Here is a 20,831-nt window from a genome sequence, read left to right on the forward strand (position 1 = left end):
TGACAAATGCAAAATATTGGTTGTTATTGAACAAGAATGATTCACAGAGTGTTCCTCATATGCAAGCATGCATTGCAATCATTATTATTTTGGACGGGGTTGATAATAAGACCTCATGGAGACTCATTCTCAGATGACTTTCAGTTATGTGAATGAGCCTTTTGCCAGTGAAAGAACGAAAGGATGTGATATCTCTTTCCTACTCACAAAGCCTAAGGGGATAAACTCCAAATATCAGAAACATATGGTTTTAAAGTTCTGTGTCTGAGCTTGCAACATTGATGGAGTTTTATGTAAAGAGATAAAAATCTGTGCATGGATTGTCACAAGCTGTTTGGGTGAACAGAGTCACTGTTTCTAAACCATTGTTGATATTCTTAAATGGATTGCAATGAGAACCACCTGTAACTCAGACAGGTTTGGAAGCAGTGAAAATTGTCAAGAGATCCAGGTCAAAATAATGTAAATAAGATGAGTAAAGAGAGTTTGAATGGCACGAATGAGTAGTGATGAAGGAAGCCTCAAGAACAAAAAATACAGGAATAGACATGACTTCTGTCAGAGCATTGCAGGAAAGTGTTTCAGAGGGAGGAGAATATGATTTGGATCCACTTGCATTTCATATTATTTGTCTAATTATAGTGGGCATACAGTGGGCTATTCAATTTCAGCAGATATACACAATATAGTAAAATAGAGTAATCAAATTCTGAGTTGGGGAGCTTCCTAGGAAACATGAATAACTGCTTGGAGTAGGAAAAGTTGAGGGAGCAATGGAAATTCATTAGTGTTTTATACATTCTTAGATGCCATCCTACAACTTATCTAATTTGACATTCAGGAGAATGGCTTGAACATCTGAAAGCCTTTATGAAATATTTTGCTGTAGATGAGTTGGATGAAGTATTATGAAAATAATGATAACAAGGGATCAATTAAACGCAGTCTTTCTCTTTTGAACGTTTGAATCTCAAAGATTTTTTTTCTCATTCTAGTTTGACTCACATTAATAAATTTTCCAGATATTATACCTGTGTCTAGATGTCCTCTCCAAAGCTTCATGTGGTTATAGGTGGGGCTTTTTCAGAAGTGCATGGATCTAGAGGGTGTGATGTTGGGATCGAGTATGCAATGCTAAGATGAAGGATGTGAGTGCTACCTGTCTTCAGGGTGTGTAGCCTAGATAAGATATAGTTGCTTGTTATTTCTGACTGCCATGAATTATTTCTCCTCTGTGATGCCCCTCTGGCTTGCTACCTTATCTTGGAGCTCAGTGCCAGCTAAGAACTGAAATTACTACAAACTGTGAGCTAAATAAACCTTTGCTTTTCTAACTTTGGGTGTCAGGCATTTTGTCTCAGTAACGAGAAAAGTAAGTAATATATTAGATAGTAATTAAATTAAGCATCGTGTGTGTGTGTGTGTGTGTGTGTGTGTGTGTGTGTGTGTGTGCGTGCGCACGTGCATAGAGGAAGGACCCTGAGAAGTTTCCTAAGCAAAAAGAGTTCTAGAACAGGGAGAAGAAATGTATGGTAATAATCTTAACACAAGTAGAACACAGAGATGCTTGGGAAAATGTAGAGTGTTTGGAGAAAAAGGGGTTCTAAATATATGCACTGTATGCTTGGCTGCTATCTATTAGCTGCATAACCTCCAACAAATTATTTAAAATCTCTAAGCTTCTGTCTCTCCTTGGAAAGTAGTACCATGGTCATGTCTCTAAAACTCTTAGCACAGTATCTGGCATATCTTGAGTGTTCAAAAGTGGTAGCTATTATTATTAATTATTATAAGCTAAGTGCTATAATTAGGGGCATTCTGGAAGCTTTCATGATGTGTCATGATCTGTGTTTTGAAAGCTTGAGGTCTCAACCTTGGAATGTAGTGTACATAGTTATTTAAAACAAAGCGAAACAAATGAAAGCAATCTTGGGTTTGATGTCAGAGACTTTGTTTTGTTTCCTGATTCTTGGATAATTTTTATCAAAGTTCCAATGTGTGTCAACTATTGCCCAAGTTTGTTAACTTGTGTGAGCTTCAATTTGTAGATAAAAAGTTAAAATAAGGAGCTTACTTATTTCTGAAGTTTGCCACTATGAAAAAGAAATGTCACAAGGCTTGAGAAAAGCATACTGTGATTTGCAAATTGTTTTTACTCTTATAATTATTATGTCGAGGTGGACAGAAAGAATGGGAAAGGACAGCTCAATCCAGAGATTAGTTTGAATTAAAAGAATGAAAGGAAGTGTAGGAGCACATGGAAGGGTCAAGAGTGGCCAAGTGTAGAACGAATGGAAATCTATACGTGTAAAAGTAAGAACTTCTGTGGAGTGAGAAAATACTTTACGAAGGGCCTGAATTCTAGCTTAGTGTTTGGGCTTTATTTTGTGTTCAGAAGGAAATCAGTGGTGTTTTGAGAGTATTATTCATTCTAAAAAAATTATTATACATGTTGTTTAAATGTCCAGAGGTACCTTACTAGTGAACTGATCCCAAGTTAGTTTTATCCTTAAGCACATCTCCTGTCCCTGGTCATGGCTTATGTAGTTCTTTGATTATTCTTCAATAAACTGGTCTGTGGTGTGCATTAGTAAACTTCTATGGAATTTTAGAAACATATTCCTGTCTATCTTTTGCTCCAGCCAATGAATTAACATCTGGATTATAAGGCCTAGATTATGCTTTTGAAAATTCTATACAGGATGATTCTGACGTCCTCACAGGATTGAATAGTGGTTTTTGTTTTTTTTTTTTCTTTTGGTACTGGGGATCAAACTCATGACCTCACATTTGTCAGTCAGGTGCTTACTCGGCTGAGCTAAATCCCTGGCCTAGAAGGTAGCTTTTGAAATGGTTTTGTACCCTAGCTTCCAAAGATTTAGTTGGGATGCTCCTTAAATTTCAAGACATTATGGTGGTCAGTTTTTAAAATTTAGTTTTTGATTTTTTATTAGTACATATTTGCAGTTCATAATGTTTGCATTCCTTGTATGGAGTTGGTGCACATACACACTATATTTTAATACCCTTTTTTCTCTCCTTTTTCTCTCCTCTCTCCCCTCCTTCAATCTCTTGTTCTTCTTCCCATTTTATCTGGGAAATACAGCCATGAGTCAGGAAATCCAAAAAGCAGGAAACACAGTACGCTTGCCTGCCCAGGTTACATGTTCAAAAGTTGAAACACAACTCAGGATTGGGCTGCCTGGCTGGGACTCCTTATCATGCTTTGTTCAGAGGAGGACAGAACTCTTGCCGGTCCCTCCTGATTTCTTTGTGTGACTGTTTTCTCCAGCTCTGACTACCTGACTCCTTTGCTGACTCTCTTTTAGGCCAATATTGGAAATTTCAGCAGTGAATGATGGGATTTTTCCTGTTACTTATGGTCAATCCTCCTCTTTTAGTCAGATGACCTCCAGCTGGTCAGGCCAGTAATAATCGAATAACAGGATCTTATAGGGAATAATACGTATAGGAATTCCTGTGGAAGAGCCAGGACATCCCAGAACGGGGCTGCTTAGTAAAAAATAGTTATAATTAATCTTGACATAGCAATTGAGATATAAACATTTTACTTATGCACTAATTTATCTAATACACATAGTATACATAATTTATTTATAAATACAAAGTTTCAGATTTTTGTCAAACAGTGTTCTATGTACTTTACAAACACTGACTCATTTGATTTAAATTGACAAAGCAGTTGGGATTTGAACCCAGGTGCTCTGGGCAAACGCTTTACCTGTTGTGTCATTTATGATGTTTGTTTCTTTACAAATACACACTCCCTTGGTTCAAGATGCTAAACGTATTTCTGTCATGCATTCTAGGAGGTGCGTAAACCTGATCTACAGAGGGGTGTGAGGATGGTTATGTGGCCTGCTCTGTATTCCTCAATGGTCCTCTAACTGGGGATAGCACTCTTTCCCTCCATACCTTTTCTTTTAAACTCTCTCTATATGGTACTGATAAGATGTTCAATAAATATTCTCTCAATAAATATGTAATAAATGAATGAAAAATACATAAAGAAATGCAATTTCAACAAAATCACCAACAATTGCATTGGTGTTGGAAGGAACACAGAAATCATTGATAGAATGAAATGTCACATTTGATCATTTGAGAATTTTGCTGTTACTGTTTTGTTTTGAGATAGTGTCTTGCTATGTTCCCAGGTTGGCCTAGAAACCGCTTAGCTCAAGAGATCCTCCTGCCTCATTCTCCTGAGTATTTGGGAAGATGGGCATCTGCCACTACACTCTGGCTGAGAATAAGAAAGAGTGATACTTCTTGACTTTGCTTCTTATCTTCAGACTCTCTACTTATTTTTTAGTGGGATTTTGTTTTAACATTAGTTTTAAGAGTTTGAGCAGTTTAACACACTTAAATTTAGAAGAGAGAGTCTTCCTTTCCAGTAAGACCTTTCTGAGCATCAGTAATCATTTTATTACTATGCTGTACACCTGAGCCATGAAGAAAAAGAAAGCAAGTGAGAGGGAAAAAAGATAAAATAAAATTTTATCCACTGTGCAATTCTAGAAGCACTGACGCTGGTTGAGATTTTATTTTATTATACATTTACAAAGAAAAGATGATTGAAATAGAACTCAGAGGTTATTGTTCTTAAAACGTACGTTATACAGATGATGCAGTTTTAGTTAATCAGCAGGGCAGGGGCAAGCTCAGCAATGGACACCAATAGCACAGACTAAGGCGCCCCGCAGGAGGGATGGCAGTTTGCTTAAAATGCCTAGCAGTGCAAGAAGCAGCAGACAGAAGAAAGGAAAATGACAGCTACTGACATGCGATGAACCAGCACGAGAGACTAAGCTGGCGCTTGAAGCCAAATGAAACCTGTGTGTGAACCTTATTGTTTTGCTGCTGTGGAAGGAAGACACAGCATGAGGAGAATGGACAAGATCTATAAAGCAAGTAGCATTCAGACTGGAACCAGTTTCCCCTCAGAAGAGGACTTTGTGTCCTTTCCTGTTTAGAATGTGGCTTACACAGCTCTGCTGCGGTAGATAGTTGCTCTATTCCAGTAGAAGGGAAGAGTCTAACAAGGATCACCCGAAGCACTGGGATGTCACACGATGCCTCTCACTTTGAATGGGATAAAGAGGACATTTCCTACGCAAGAGCCGCTTCTGGGGGTTCTAGGTTCTGGTCCAATCTTACTGACACAACACATAGGGTAATAAGATACTCGTGCACCAGACCGGCATTACGTAACACTCCACATTGTTTGTGTTTTTGTTCTTTTGAATTAAGTTTTACTCTTAGTTCTGTGAAATGATGTATTTTCAAGTGACTTAGACACATTGTCTTATAAGGAAAGCGTTTCTTCTGGAAGATCCCTCTAACGTGTTACCAAACTTGTCTCAGTTACTTTTGAACTCTCAGTTTGTTTCCATGTTACCGCCCAACGATGGCCAAGATGAAAATATCTGGTGAATCTGATTTGTATGGATTTACTCAGAACATCCTGAGTAAGAACTTAATAGCAAAATACAAAGAGTATAGGAAAAAACTAAACATTGCCAATTAGAAACCCTCAAAGCCCATTAATAGAAATTAATTCAAGTAGAAAATTATTTAGATTAACTCACTTATGCTGTATGTTATAACAATATCATGCATATATCTAAATCATTTTTGTATTCTCCTGTAGCAATAGCAGACACCACTGGTATGTGTTATATTGTGTCATAACTAAGGAGACATCTAGTTTTGTAACAGCTTTATAACCCGAGGCTGTAAAAGAATAAATGATATGCTCAAGTATAAGGCAAAAAAGTTGTTTATTATTAGCACATAATAAATGCAGAAACTAGTGGGCTTCCCTGTCGCATCTCCATACAAGCACATAACTGGTTCTGACCATGTCTTCTCTCTCTTCTTCTTTCTCTGTTTTGTGCTCTTTTCCCTGACTCCATTTCCAGACCCAAATCATAACTCTTGTACTTTTAGGTCATCAAAACTGGAATCTTTTGGACAACTCACTATGTGGTGGTTCTCAGAGGTCATTTTTCTCCTATCAAGTACCCTGTCTCTGGCAAATGTGTTTGTTGAAAAATCATTGTCTACAGGCAAAATACAGAATAAGAATCATTTTCTTCATAACAACATTCTCAAAAAATAAATTAAAAATCTTTTGACTATCATTGGAAATTAAACTGAAGTCTCTGATTTTAGAACTCTAGGATAATATTTAAGAAAGTAGGAAGCTATTTAAGATTTGTTTGCCTAGCTCATCTATTCAGCGTGTGTGTGTGTGTGTGTGTGTGTGTGTGTGTGTGTGTGTGTTTTGAGTGGAAGCAGAAAGAATGGTGGTGTCACTAAACAGTTTTTGAGCTGTGTGTTCCCTTTAACCTCATTGTCACTGTTGGCAGGGACAAAAAAAAAAAAAAAAAAAAAAAAAAAAAAAAAAAAAAAAGTACAGCATGTATATTTCTGCCCTATCAGGCAGCTTCAGGTCAGCAAAAGTGAGAGAAGCCAGCTAAAGACATCTGTGGAGAATGAAGGTTGCAGTGTCCTGTCAGGGATGGGAGACACTTGGGTGCCACTCACAGTGACTCCACTGAATGAGGCTACATAATTCTTACTATCACCCACCGTCTTTCCTATCCACTCAAGAGTTTCTAAGTTTTAAACACAGAAGGTGATTGATGAGATGACAAACTGGAGTAAAAGGAAGCATTAACCTTCTATGGGGTAAGGGAGGAAGAGAGACAGGAAAGACAGAGAGAGAGAGACAGAGAAAGACAGAGAGAGAGACAGAGACAGAGACAGAGAGGCAGACACAGACAGAGAGAGACAGAAAGAGAGACAGAGAGACAGAGAGAGAGGGAGGAGTAATTCCCACTAGGAAGTTGCTCAGGTATCTAATTCCTACATAGATTTTTCTTTCAGTTTCTGCATTTAGTAAGGGCTCCTCTCTGTTCTCCCCTTTACTGAAATCCAGCACTTTGGGTTAGTAGTCATTTCAATGTTCCATCAATTAGACATGTAAATATTAGATTATTAGATATTTTTGTCTCTCTCTTAATAAAGATGGTCACAAATGATACTGTTAAAGATGTGAGACAGAAAAAAATACATTATCAAAATGTGGTAACTGTGATGCACTTTTCCTCTGACCGGCCCGATTTTCTTCCTTGCCCCTTATTTACTTTCTACTTGCTTCTTTTCCTTTTTTCTTTTTCTCCTTCACATCTCTCTCTTCTTCTTTTATCTTAACATATTTATTAACTGCACAGAATATGGGTGGCATAGATGGATGACTTTTCTCTTTCTTTCTTTCTTTGTGTCTTTTTTGGTGGTACTGGGAATCGAACCCAGGGCCTTGTACATGCTAAGTGAGCACTGAACCAGTGAGCTACATCCCCAGCCCCTGGCTAATTTCTTAATAACATTTCAGTGATTGACATAGGAATCTTTGCTCATTTGCCTTGTTCATTGTTTCAACATGGAAATGTTTCCCTTTTTTTCTTTCTTTCTTTCTTTTTTTTTTTTTTTTTTTTTTGGCAGTACTGAGGATCGAACTCATGACCTCGTGCTTGCCAGGCAGGCACTTATGCCACTGAGCTAAATCCCCAGCCCTTGGAAATGTTTCTTAATGTAGAATGTTAATGGGCTTTTAGTTTATAAATATATCAAACTCTCTAATACCCAGCTTTTTAGCAATACCTGCACTTGAGCAGAATTTCTTTTGTTGAATCAGTATAATTCATGATAATAACAACATGGTACAATTCTAAAGAATATTTGGAATTATGAAAGATTAACTTACATTAAATGTGGTTATAGAGACACTATTATTTATTGTAATATAGTCATCTGAAAACTAGCAGTCTATATCTGGCATATAAGGATTTTTCAGCACTTTTCAAAAGATGGCACTGTCTTGTTACTTAGAGATCAACCGAGGTACTGAGCTAGGAGCTTAGGTAGGACATGTTTAAAGGTAACAGAAGACTTTTTTTTTTCAGTTTCTCTGCTCCAGCACCTCAGTTTTGATTGCCTCCTCACATCACGTTTACTGTAAGTAACAAGTGGCTTGAATAGTGTTATCTTGTTAGATGTTTTGTTGTGGAATAAGAAAAGTTTCACAAGTAAGCAGTGATGTTTCTCAGGTGCAGTAGTTTAGTTTGTAGTCTTACTAACAACAATTACAGTCAATAAATATGGAAAGTAGCCTGATAATGCAAGAGAGAAATATTAAAATTTGTATCTTTAAGGCTACTAATGATAAATTAAATGTATTTCTTTGACAAAATAATTTAAAAATCACTTTGTTACTGCAGGCTACACAGTTTTGGTTATTGTGATAATTCAATGAGTTTTCAAATGTGCACGTTGCTTCAGCAGCCCGGCATATTTCCTTGTTTTATGCCTGAAACTAAATTAATTACTTTGTTTAATTTCATGAATATGCCAAGCCACAGTTATGAATAGCTAGTAATATCAAGTGCTTATATAGGGAGTATGGGATTTACAATAAATATCTACCCAATTACCAACAGCTGAGGGCAAATTGCTTCTGGGTAAGCTGGACAAAATATGAGTTTGCTATCCGTAACACAAAACAAAACAACTACAAAGTCACTAATGAAGTTTTGCTAAAAATATAACAAAGCCCAAAATGTCAAATAAGAAATATTTGCAAATATAGTATTATATATGACATATTTAAAAACAAGTTTCAGTGTCAACAGAGACACCCTTAAACATCCATTCGATTACTGCTTAGACACTTTCTGACAAACTTTCACAACGCAAAGTGAAGTCAGTGCAGGAGTGAACCATGGCTTTATAAAATGATACAAGCACATTTTCCGAATGCAAAAGAAAAATAATAAAATATGTTTGTATACCAGTGCTCTAGCCTTTCCAAGGTTCACAATTTTATATGCTAGTTTATTTAATTCTGAAGTACTCCTAAGGGGAAAGTTGGCAAAAACAATATTTTCTAAAATGATTCTACAATTGAGAGAACTAATGATGAGCTAGAATTAAGACGGTGGTGAGGATGGAGGTAGGTCGACTGTTAAGGGTGTACCGAAATGAGCTTGGGCCTTCCCTGCTGTGCCCTTACCCCCAAATTCCCGCCACTTCATAGAAGATCTTATCTTTTCCCACTAGAGGAATGACTAGAGGGACACAGAGCATAGTACTGTAAGGCTTGGTTCTGAGTGACGGCTCTCTTCTCGGGCTCCAGGGTAGCAGTCTTCCTGAGAGTAAGGGAACTCTGACTATCCCCGGAGATGGCTCCTGTGGTTAAGACTTCAGAGTGTAAGAGGGTTCTCCACTAACCCTCATGTCTAGTTCCATGCCTTCTTTCCTGTTTACAAGATCTTGCCTTGTGCATCTTCAGTCCTTCTGTGTCTCTGTTTATTATTTTCCCTTGTCATTCCACTTTGATTTCTTCCAGAAGAAATCAATAAGAGAGATCCAAAAACGCTGAAGTGCTGGGCCAGTTTTTCGACTGAGATTCTGGACTCTTAAGATGGGTTTCTATTCTTGAGAATTCTGAGACTTTTTCTTTGCTTTTCAATTTTTTGCCATTTTTAATTCAGGGTGGTTAGTGAATTTTCTATTGATTCTTCTTCTTTTTCCAATATTACCTGTAGGGTGTCCAAATGGGGTTTGGAATGGCACCAACTCCATTAAAATTTTTTTTTTTTTTGTTTCTTGTTCTGCTTTCTCTTTTAAAGATTTTTAGTAATGGTTTTATCCCTTTTAAATTGAGTTGTTGATGACTCATCTCTTTCTTGCTTGCTTTTTTTCTTTTGTCTTTTTGAGAGAGGGTCTCATTATGCAGTTCAGACTGGCCTAGAACCCAATTTGTAGCCCAGGCTGCCCTTAATGCACGGCTACCCTCTTGCTTCAGCCTTCCAAGTGCTGGGATTACTGCTGTGCAGCATCACACCTGGATTCATTTCTTTTAAAAACTATAATTGATTAACATGTTGAAGATCTAGAAGACATTACAAGTATGATTTCACTGTTAGTTTTATTTAAAAACATTTTCAAATACCATTCATTTTAAAGTAATTATAAAATAGAAATATGCACTTGTGTAATGCATTAAGAATTTTTTAGTATTATTAGTTTTCTGTCTAAAATGAATTTTGATGGCCAGATGTCTCTGTCTGAGGCAGGTGGGTGACCCTCTCTGAGGCTGATTTATATCCCCAGCCTGTAGACTTTTGGACTACTTGCCATTTCCTCTGTGTAACTATTTTCTTTGACTTTTTCTAAGCTTCCTAAATCAAATTTCATCTTTTTGCTTTGCTCTTTCTTTGTTCTTCTCTGTCTAGCTTCTGACGTTGTATTCTTTAGAAGTTATTCCTTGGCCCACTGATGCTTTCAGAGAATATGCATAACTGGAATAATCTATATTACATATAGAAGTAGAAAGATTAGGGTGTCAGAGGAAATTATATGCTCAAGTGTAGTTGTGACAATTATGGGCTTTTTAAAGAGGGGAATGTTTGTATTTATATATGTGAGTCAAGATTAAGCAAGAAATCTGTGCTAGAAATTTAGATACTGAAATATCCACAGAGCCCCCAAATTTTAAAAGTTGTATTCCTACCTATTGCATATATTTCATGCATTTAATATCTGAGCTCTTGCACAAGAATCCACCGTTTACTAGGCAGACTCATCTGAATGTTCCAGAGATACATGATTTTTAGTATGTCCCAAGCTTCATTAATCCTTCTCTCTTTCTTGCCCTTTCTTTTTGTATATTCCTATTCCTGTCTTAAGTGTACCATATCATCCTTTGATATCTCCTAAGACTTTGATCAAAACTTCCTGGAAGTCATTCTACAGGTTCTGTTTTTCCTCATCATCTATAATCTGTCATTGATCAAGGACTATAGATTCCATCTTCTGATTAGTCTTGTGTTTAATCTATTCACTCATTTTGTTTACAATACTTTCAACTGAAAATACTGGCAAACCTGACTAAAAGTTGTGTAAACATCAAAAGGCTTTTGTCACTGTGCATAGAAGAGATTCTGAAGTCAGGATGTTCCCACGGTGAGTCCCAGAGTAATAGGAGCTCTGGGATGGGTTTTCTGTGTTTGCTTCTGTCTTCCTCTTAAAGCTGTGTATAGCAATGTAGCAATAAGTACCACTTTCTAATTAGTACAGATAAGCCAAAATTTTGTTGTTGAATTCCTCAATATTTTATGAAGGTGGAAAATCTTTCCTAAGAAATCTCCCCGCCACCTCTGGCAGCTTTCACTCAGGTCCCTTGAAAAGGATCGAGTCACACAGACAGTCAGGCTCCTCCGTCTCTTACTCTCTAGGCTTCTGTAATCAGTAGTGGCCTCTCCCTGGAAGGGAAGAAGGAAAAAAGGGGAGAAAAACATTGCTGGGTGTCGGTCATGGTCTTCACTTTTTCCTCAAGTCTCTCTGTTCCTGCTGAATTTCAGGATTTTATGCCTGGCCTGCACTGTTTTAATCAATTCTTGGATTTTCTCTTTGCTGTTCCTGTCTTCCATATGAAGTTAACATCAGGAATATTAAGAACAGCGTTATATTTCTTTATAGTTTCTTTTTCAACAATTTCCACTTTGGTAAGTTTTTTGAATAAATTAAATTATATCCATTCATTAGGAAAGATACATTTAGAACCTGAATCCATAGTTATAGCTGTCATCTAGAAAGTAAAAATAAGAATCCACAGCTTCTGAAAATCCAAGGGATGGTGGTAGCTATGCACGGAGTGGTGCTGTGTTTCCTGGGTCAACAGAAAAAGTGCCAGTGGACTGCTCAGTTCTGGGCCCCTGGGGGAGGGTATCACTCCTAAGGTATTTGGCAGAAACTTAGTCATTTATATTTTATAAGAAAATGATATTGACACAACACATTTTCTTCATGGGCACATCCAATGTGTTTAAACATATTTTAAATAAAATCATGTATTTAAAGCAGAATTGTGCTTAAAAGGATTGTTGTTGTCATTCTCTTTGGAAAAGAATCTTTTTGTAATGTGAATAAGTTCAGATTTAAGAAAAATGTTTTCTGAAAGCAACGAACATCTTGATTATGTATTTTTAAAATATATCATGATATATATATATTAGATCATACATATATAGAGAGAAATGCAATATAGCATGTTTTTATAAAAATGTTTGCAAAGAACATGAACAGTTTTTGCATGCGACTCTTTTAAAAAATGTTATAGCCTTATTTTTGCTCTTTTTATATCATGACAAGATCATTTAAGTATCACACTTTGTTTAGTCTTATAATTTACTCATATATTATTTTATGCATGTATGGAAATCATTATACATAAGTACAGATGTTAAAATGATGTTAATGGTCTAGATATAGTATTTATGACTGGCTGATATATACAATATCTGTATATGAGATATACAATGTTTTTACAGAAATGAGGTTATAATATTTACATTGTTCTACATCTCACTTTTTATTTATATTTTGGGTTTGCTTACTATTGTATAAAAAAAGTTAGGTTTTTTTCAATAAATTAAGCTTTGAGTTGTCTGTTAAAATTAGTACTGCTTCCTAAACTTACAGAAAGACTAATGGTAAGAGTAGCTATACTGGACATTTACATTTATTTTATAGATGCAAAGTATATAATTTAAGTTATTAATTTATCCTTTTCCAGGATGGAAAAGGAACAAGTGTGGACAGTTTTCAAAAAAAACAAGGAATAGCCTGGCCCTCATTAGTTCAGTAAGTATCCTCTTCCTCATTTCTCCCAGTGCAAGTTTAAAAAATCTTTTAGTTTTTGACTACAGTTAGCAGAGAGCGCCCAACAAAAGGGCACCAGACAGAGCTCCACATACCCAAGATGATGTGGAGTACCAGTTTCCCTTCTGGAGCCTGACTCAGAAAGAGTCAGGAAAGTCATTAGGGACACAGATTGGTATATAGTAAGCACTAAGTAAGTAGCAGTTTTTCTGATTTTTTTTATAGGATATGTGGCCATATATCTGAGGTCTCTCCCAAATATTCTAATTTCATTGGTCTAGGGAGGCATCTGGGCATCAGTGTTTTAAAATAGCCCTCTAGTGTGCAGTCAACATTGCAAAGTAGTGATTTCTACTACGGGGCATAACATGAGCTAGCATCAATTGTGTACTCATGGACCACATTGTCACACCGTGTTCTACAGGATTCTCATCCTCAGTTGGTCCTTCTGGCATTTATGACACCATTATTATGACCACAATGATAACAAAAATTAAATCACAAAGATACTAAGACAACTGCTCAATGCCACACAAGCTAGTGAATTACCAAAACTGGATTTGATTCAGAATCAGAGAAGGCAAGAAAATATAGTAAGCAAGGCCAGAAGAGTGCAGAAAGATTCCTTACATTTTCAAGTATCAGCAGAAGGATGCCGTTTAGCTACTCTGTGCTGCTGCCCTTAAGAGCTATTATGCCTTCTACCACTGTGATTGTTAATTGTGATATGTCAATGTGAATGGATTAAAAAATTCCTAACAGATTAGTGTATTATGGGCACAGTTCCTGGTGTGTCTGTGGATGATTGACATGCGATCCACAAGTCAATGAGAGAAGACCCACCCAAATGTGAATGGCACCTACCAGTAGGCATGGACCAAATAAAAATGGAAAGAAGGAGGAAGTGTTTCTGTTATTCTTGAGAGGAGCTCTGGTCTTCACCATTGCACATTCACTTCGTGTTCCTTCAGGCTTCCGTGCAGACTCTTGAGTCCTCTAATGCAGATCCTTTGACTTTCCCACAGAAATGAATGTCAGGTTGCAGGCCTTCAATCTTTGACGAGGTCCTCTGGCTCTCCAGTGCGAGACAGCCATTTTGTATTCTTCCATCTGTGATTCTGCAGGAAGTCATTATAAACCTACCTTGTAGATTCTAGTCTAGTCTAGCCTATTCATTTCTGTAGTGAACCCTAATAGATAAACCACTACTGAGGTTAGTACTCTGTGAGGGGGACAAATAGCCTGACCCTGTAGTATAACTGACAAAAACATGACCTTGTGTAGACATGTAAATCACTACTGAGTTTATGATACTATGATATTTGAATGAAAAGGACCAAACTGAACTAGAGTAATAAACATACCATCAAATTAGAATTAATGATCAAGATAGAGAAGAAGTGACAGGAAAAGGCAGTAAGTTGTAAGAAGATATGCGTAGAATATAAAAAATTTTAAGAATTGTCTTAATCCTAATATTCTAAGGAGGGTGGGCTAAGAAACAGACATTGATTTCTCACTGTTCTGGAGGCTGAGGAATCTAAGATCAAGGTGCTGGAAGACTTGGGTCTTGGTGGGGGCTGTCTTCTAGTTTTGCAGACAGCTGTCTTCTCACTGTAGTCTCACACAGTGGAGGGAGGATGCCCTGGCACGTTCCTTTCCTAGTACGTACATCAACAGCATCACAGAGACTCTGCCTTTGTGACATCATTTAATTCCTGCCAACAGCTGTACTCCTTCAAACCAAGACTGGCCAACCTGCAGGCAAGCTACAGACCTGAGTTAAGCAGACTTGTAAGTGAGTAAGATATGAGGATTATGAATTTCACAAGAGATAATATCAATTATTAATTAATGTGAGTATATCAAATTAAAAATCTTCTACATTGCAAAGAAAAAAGGCCACAGACTAGAGAGACATCCACAAAATGGAAAAAACATATTGCCAGCTATTTCTCAGATGGAGGATGGGTACTCAGAATACATAAAGAACTAAATAAAAACCTAATACTCTCCCCACCCCAAAAAGACCAAATCAAAAGTTTCCAGGAGAAATGATAGATTCTTTATAGAAGAAAAAATACAAATGGGCAGTAAATACATGAAGACATGCTTGAAAGTCACTGGCCATTACAGAAATATAATTGATACAACATTAAGGGTCCATCTTACCTCAGAAAGAAGGATCATTAACAAAAAAAAAATCAAATAACAGCAAAAACTGGAGAGACTGTTGAGAAAAAGGAAATTTTCTACATTGGTGTTGGGAATGTAAACCAGTAAAACTACTGTGGAAATCAGTATGGAGAGACCTCAATGAACTAAAACAAGGAATTTCACTTCACGCATCTAATCTTCTTGTAGGTGTCTTCCTGAAGGAATTGAAGACATCACATTACAGTTATATATGCATAATCATGGTTTTCAACACAACTCATACATAAATAGCTGGATACCGAATGTAGCCTATATGCCCATCAATACATGAATAGCAAAATAAAATGGGGCATTAATGCTCAGTGGAGTATTATTCTGTTAAAAAGGATGAGTTTGAGTCATTTGTAGAAAAATGTGTCTACCCTGAGATCATAATATTGAGTGAAATAAATCAGCATGCAAGTTTAAATATTGCATGCTTCATTTCAAAATGAAAGACTGATAATGGGAATCAGAGGGCTAGCTCTTTTGTACATGGGAAGGAAATCAAGACAAGGAGGGGTTGGATTGAGACAGGAGGAGAAGGGGAACAGAAGAGTTAATTTATGTTATGTACATTTTCAACTGTGCATGGTGAATGTAGTCATTATGAACAGCAGAAACATGCTAATACAAATTAAAGATTTAGGGGTTATAGATTAGGCAACTTCATCTCAGCAAAAATAGAACTAACAGAAAATAATTCAATGAATAATTGGAGAAAATCTCCTTACGTTGAAGAAAGATCTGAATTTTAGATGAAAATGTCCATTTGGTTTCAGAAAGTATTAATAAAAAAGCCTACAAATAAACATATCCTGGTGAAGCTTACAACTAAATTTTAAGCAAAGGTTCTAGTGTAAAAACTCTGTATGCATCCTTCTATAAAGAGGAGATACTATTTTTTAAAGAAAAAGAAACTGCTAAAATTTCTTTGCCTATCCAAAATATCTTTTATCTGTCAAGGAAAGAGAAAATGGGGCATTTGAGAATGTATCACTCAGGCACTTAGTTGAGGAAGACTTCTCGTATTTTGCCAATGGAATCAGATCATCTATTCCAAATCTGGGTGAAGAGGAGAGGAATAAAGTAATAACAACTTCTGAAATAATTAAGCCTCAGTAAGGGTTTAAAATTAACTGAGAATTTATTATGTGAAATTTTGAAAGGATAATGTAATAACGGGGAGAAAAGAAAAGCTATAGACTCCCTAAGTAAAACTCTATGGCAAAAAGCAGCATTGTTTGGTCCTTTTCAGTGGGAAAAATGGGAAATAAGAGATTCTTAGTTGTTTTTGATGGCAAAGACAGAAAGAGAAGCAGTGACCAGCAAGTACATTGGTTGAGAGTAGAATTATTATTTAATGTTGCATACTAATAGGATGTAAATGTTAAATTATTATTATTAAGGTTGAGAGTATAATCACCATGAGACTAATAAAGACAATTTTATTTCCAAATTACTACCTGGGAAGGGAAGAAAAGGGGGAGAATAAACAGCAACAGATAAACCAACAAAACTCAAGGCGAGGAAACAAAAAATGATGCATTATATTAAATGTTACACATAAAATAAGACAGAATAAAATCAATAATTCCAATAAAAGCATGTGGGCAAAATACCTGGCCATACACTGGGTGCTGGTTAAGAACAGTATCTCTTTTAATTAGTATTTTTAATTGTCCAGCATAAAATGTAATTTAAAAATTAGAAATTATCAAAGTTGTTTGTACTTTCTACATTTAGTTATGGAAAGTAATATTTATATTTTAGAGTATTAGTTATCTACCATATTCTTACTGAAGAAAGTAGTTTTATCTATCCAAATGTTTAGTTACTAGTTATATATAAAATGAACATTTAAATTTGTTACATAGATATTAAAAATTTGAGATTGTTTTACCAAATACTGGTCCTTTACTTGATTTTACAATGATTAATTTCCAAGCAATTCTTCATTGTCCCATAGAGTTTTGACTGGTTTCCTATGGGCATTATAAGATGTTCTTACTTATTTTTAAAATATTTGTGGCTCATTAGATAAACTACTCAAATATAGTACTCTATTCTTGCACTAACTGAAGAAATGTTTCATTTTTTTTAAAGGTGAAAGAAAGATTATTTTCTTAAATAATTTATTAACGGTATAAATTTTAATTTATTATAAGAGTTTTAATTTCTGAACTTTCTTTATTGAACTCTACAAAGGAATTTCAATGGGAAATGGGAGAATTAAGAAGTGGCCGTTTGGAAGTGGTGAACAACCAAGTAATATCAGTATTCGCATTTTAGCTCATTTCTTCCAAGTCTGAGCTTAAATCAGTCTTGTCTTTCAGTGTATTTGACTCACACTTTCGTTAAAATCAATCTTTTTTCCATTTTGTTCTCTTTTTCCTCCTAAACCTTAAAGAAGTTTCCGAACGTTTTTAAAATTGATGCCCAGGTTTATAAATTGCTTATGAAGATTCATTGTCAAAGGTAGAAGCCAAAGCAAGTTAACTTCTTTTCAGTGCTCGAAACTATTGTTTTGTGGGCCTCTGAATTCTGTTTCATTCTATAATCAAGAAAGATCAAACTCTCTTCTCACAGACTCTCTTCTCTGTGGTTTCCAGAACACAACACTTGGCTCTTTGGTTTTCTTCCCTTGTCATAGAGAGAACTATACAGCTTAAAAAAATGACTCAGTACTCTGTGGTTCATAAAAATGGCTAAAGAGATTTTGAGATGGGGTTTGTGGTTGTGCTTGTTCTCTCGTATTGATTTTTAAGGTGATCACAATTTATTTATGAAGGTGCGTGGTCTTGGACTTGCATGTGAATTGCCTTGAAGGTAAACTGGTCCTCTTACAGACTGAAAATGTTTGCAAATTGTAATAATTTATAGGAAATAAAAAGAAAGGACTTTTTTAGAGGCCTATCTTAACCGAGAGGTTGAATTATGTTAATGAGCTGCCCAGTTTCATTGGCTGTTTTAGCCTGTATTCTATTGGTGATAACACAATACCACAGACTAGGTAACTTATAACAAAAGTTACTTTTGGTTCATGGCTGTGGTTCAAGGTCAAAATCTTTGTATGCGGTGATGGCCTTCTTGGTTGGTCCCAAGGCTGTAGAAGGTTTCACATGCTGTAAGACAGGGAATGCGTGTGTGTCTTTTGGTCTCTCTTTCTCTATATCTCTCTGCACAACAGTACCTAGTAATCAGTCTGGGGGGCTCTACCCAAGAGCACAATCACTTCTCAATAACTCACCTCAAAACCCTAGAGTAGGATTAAACCCCCATCCTCTTGATATTTCACAATGGCAACTGAACTTGAACATGAGTTTTAAAGGAGACAAACCACGTAGTATCAATAGCAGTAGCCAACAACAATAGAAAAGAAAGCTTATCTTTTGGTGCTAGCCCAGAGAAAAATGGAAAGAGCTGATCATACAAATTGTGATTGAGCTGCAGTGGTACAGGGTGAGAAATGTGCTGAATTTGGGTGACTGCGAGAGCTGGTCAGCTCCTTGATGCTTCTTGACTTCTGAGATTACTTACAGTCTTTAGAAATGTCGCAGCTGATGCCTATCATATCAAAGCAGGATTGCTCTAGTTCTGGAATCCTGAGAGAAATGCATTTCTCACTGTGCAATATTGGCTCAAATTCTTTGGATCTATTTCAAGTATAGCAGATGACTAATCACTCCCGTCTGCTAGTTGATAATGGGATGTCTATAAATCCCTGTTTTTGTATGGTTACCTTATTGTGAAGTTCACGTCTTTTGAGGAACATTCACAACTGAAAGGCAAGGAAAATGTCCACTCCAGGGTGTAGTAAAGCTGACAGAGGGGAAAAAAACCCCACAGTAAATGACTAGGCTCTGTTGTTTTTTAGTTTCCTGAGAGACAGTGGCCTTGACCTCCATGCATTACTGCTTTTGAGATTGTAACAGCAGATGGTCTGAAATGACAGTTGGTGAAGAGAACTGAAGGTGTTTATAACATTGCAGTGTTTGCAGGTGACTTTAAAACGAAGGATTTAGAAGTGATAAAAAGTGGAGACTGGTGGTCGAGATGGTAATAAAGCCACTAGCTACTTTGTGGCAAGGTCTTTTCTTTTCATTGCATCTGATTGCAAATTAAAATGAAAAAAAAAAATTAACCCCAGGCAGAAAGAATATTCAGCCTCTACTTCAGTGACTATCAGAACAAAAAACCCATAGTCTTTGATTTTTAGATTTAATTTTTTCTTTCCCCGCTGGTTGCCATACAAAGAGATATAGCTCAATAAAATGAAAGATCCACAGTGCTGTGCTTCATAGCAAGTGCCTGGAGGGATTCCGAGCCAGGTTAATGGATATGATGGTTTTTCCTTCATTGATTTTTAAGATGATTATATTTTATTTATAGGCAAGAAAATAATAGTTAATCTTAGATTTATTGAAAACTTATTGCAAGCCTGCACAAATTGATAACACTAACAGTACATTTAGGGCAACAAAACTAGACTTGTCTTTAATCCTTTAAGTGCTGATGTGCAGGGAATCTATTGACTTGAAATTAAATGTGGTCTAACCCACAACTGAATCCAGCTGGGGAAGAGTTATGTTTTTTTCTGGCTGCTCTGAAAGATTTCATTACACAAAGCTTTGGTATACCTGAGGTGTTTCTTTTGTGAAAACTATGTGAAAAATCTAAGAGCCGAGACAAGGGACACCAGCATAATAAAGGACTGATTTCCAGGTCAGCCACTCATTGTCTCCTAAGAAGCTGACCGGTCAACCATAATTATGTCTGCTGGTTTGAATCTTAACTCAGGAAGTGTGGGTACTAAGATTCCCAAACATTAGCTTAGCAAACTCAAAATTCCATTTCTTTAAAACTATTATAGTATGTATTCTAAACTATTATACTATGTATTCTATGGTATGTATTCTATATTCAGGCACTTTTTCTGTGTGGAGAAAATAAATCCCAGTTAGCCAAAGACAGTAATGTTACACTTAAGGATAGAATATGGAGTCTTTGTCTTCCTAGGAATTGTCAATTACTCCATATCTGTGGCTTAGAAATGTCAGCTAAAGGTCCTTAATATGTAGTGCTAATCTGGGATGGACAGGCCAAATATATACTCATCAGCAATTCAATTAAAGTTTTACAGAAGACTGAATGTTTGTTGGGAGAACGGAAAATATTTCCAACTTAGAAATGCTCTCTAAAGCCAGGAAGCTTTAACATTGTAGTCACCCAATATAACAATGTGGCAAGTACTTCAAACTTCAATTTTATTTAAAATATCTTATAAATTCATGCTACATTCTGTCTGGATGGTTCATGTTGACTTTTACCTAGAAGGCTAAGGTTTATTTTCAAATTACATATAGTTTTTGTTTTCCACAAAACTTGACCTGAATGCGCAATCATTTTTGTTTAAATGTAGTGACAGAATATAAAATAACTTCCAACCGCAATTATGTATATAAGTGTCCCCAGCAAGGGCAAATTAATATTTCTAAACTGATGGAAAAATTGTAACTGCTATTAGTATTATAATTTTATAATACTATAAAGTGATTTTATAATTAATTTAAATTCATATAGCACTTCTCTGGTATGAAAATGGAGAAATTCAAATGAATATTCAAACTGTATATGAAGATAAAAATATAGAGATGAGACACTTGAAAAATGTGAAAGAAAATTCCAAAAACCAATTTAACTTTAGATAAGAAACAAATCTGAAATAAAAAGATGACCTGTGCCTTTACCCAACTAATTTCTGCTCATAATTTTAGAATTTACACACGCAAGCACAAAATATTAGTTTTTCTCCATACTTGACATTATTCTTCCTGGTTCTGTCTTACATTGTCAACAAATTGTCTAGAAATCTGTGAAAA

General features: G+C 36.0%; 1 long non-coding RNA gene across 1 annotated transcript in view; it reads left to right on the forward strand.

The window, feature by feature from the left end:
• The first annotated feature begins 14,455 nt into the window (after positions 1 to 14,455).
• Positions 14,456 to 20,831, forward strand: part of LOC134476249 (uncharacterized) — a 30,878-nt gene continuing 24,502 nt past the window's right edge. Inside the window, exon 1 of the long non-coding RNA XR_010047830.1 lies at positions 14,456 to 14,547. This is a non-coding gene — a long non-coding RNA (uncharacterized LOC134476249). The remainder of the gene's footprint in view (positions 14,548 to 20,831) is intronic.

This window comes from Cavia porcellus, unplaced genomic scaffold, assembly GCF_034190915.1.
Source record: "Cavia porcellus strain 051 isolate PalLab524CR breed Dunkin Hartley unplaced genomic scaffold, mCavPor4.1 scaffold_6, whole genome shotgun sequence".
Taxonomy (NCBI): domain Eukaryota; kingdom Metazoa; phylum Chordata; class Mammalia; order Rodentia; family Caviidae; genus Cavia; species Cavia porcellus.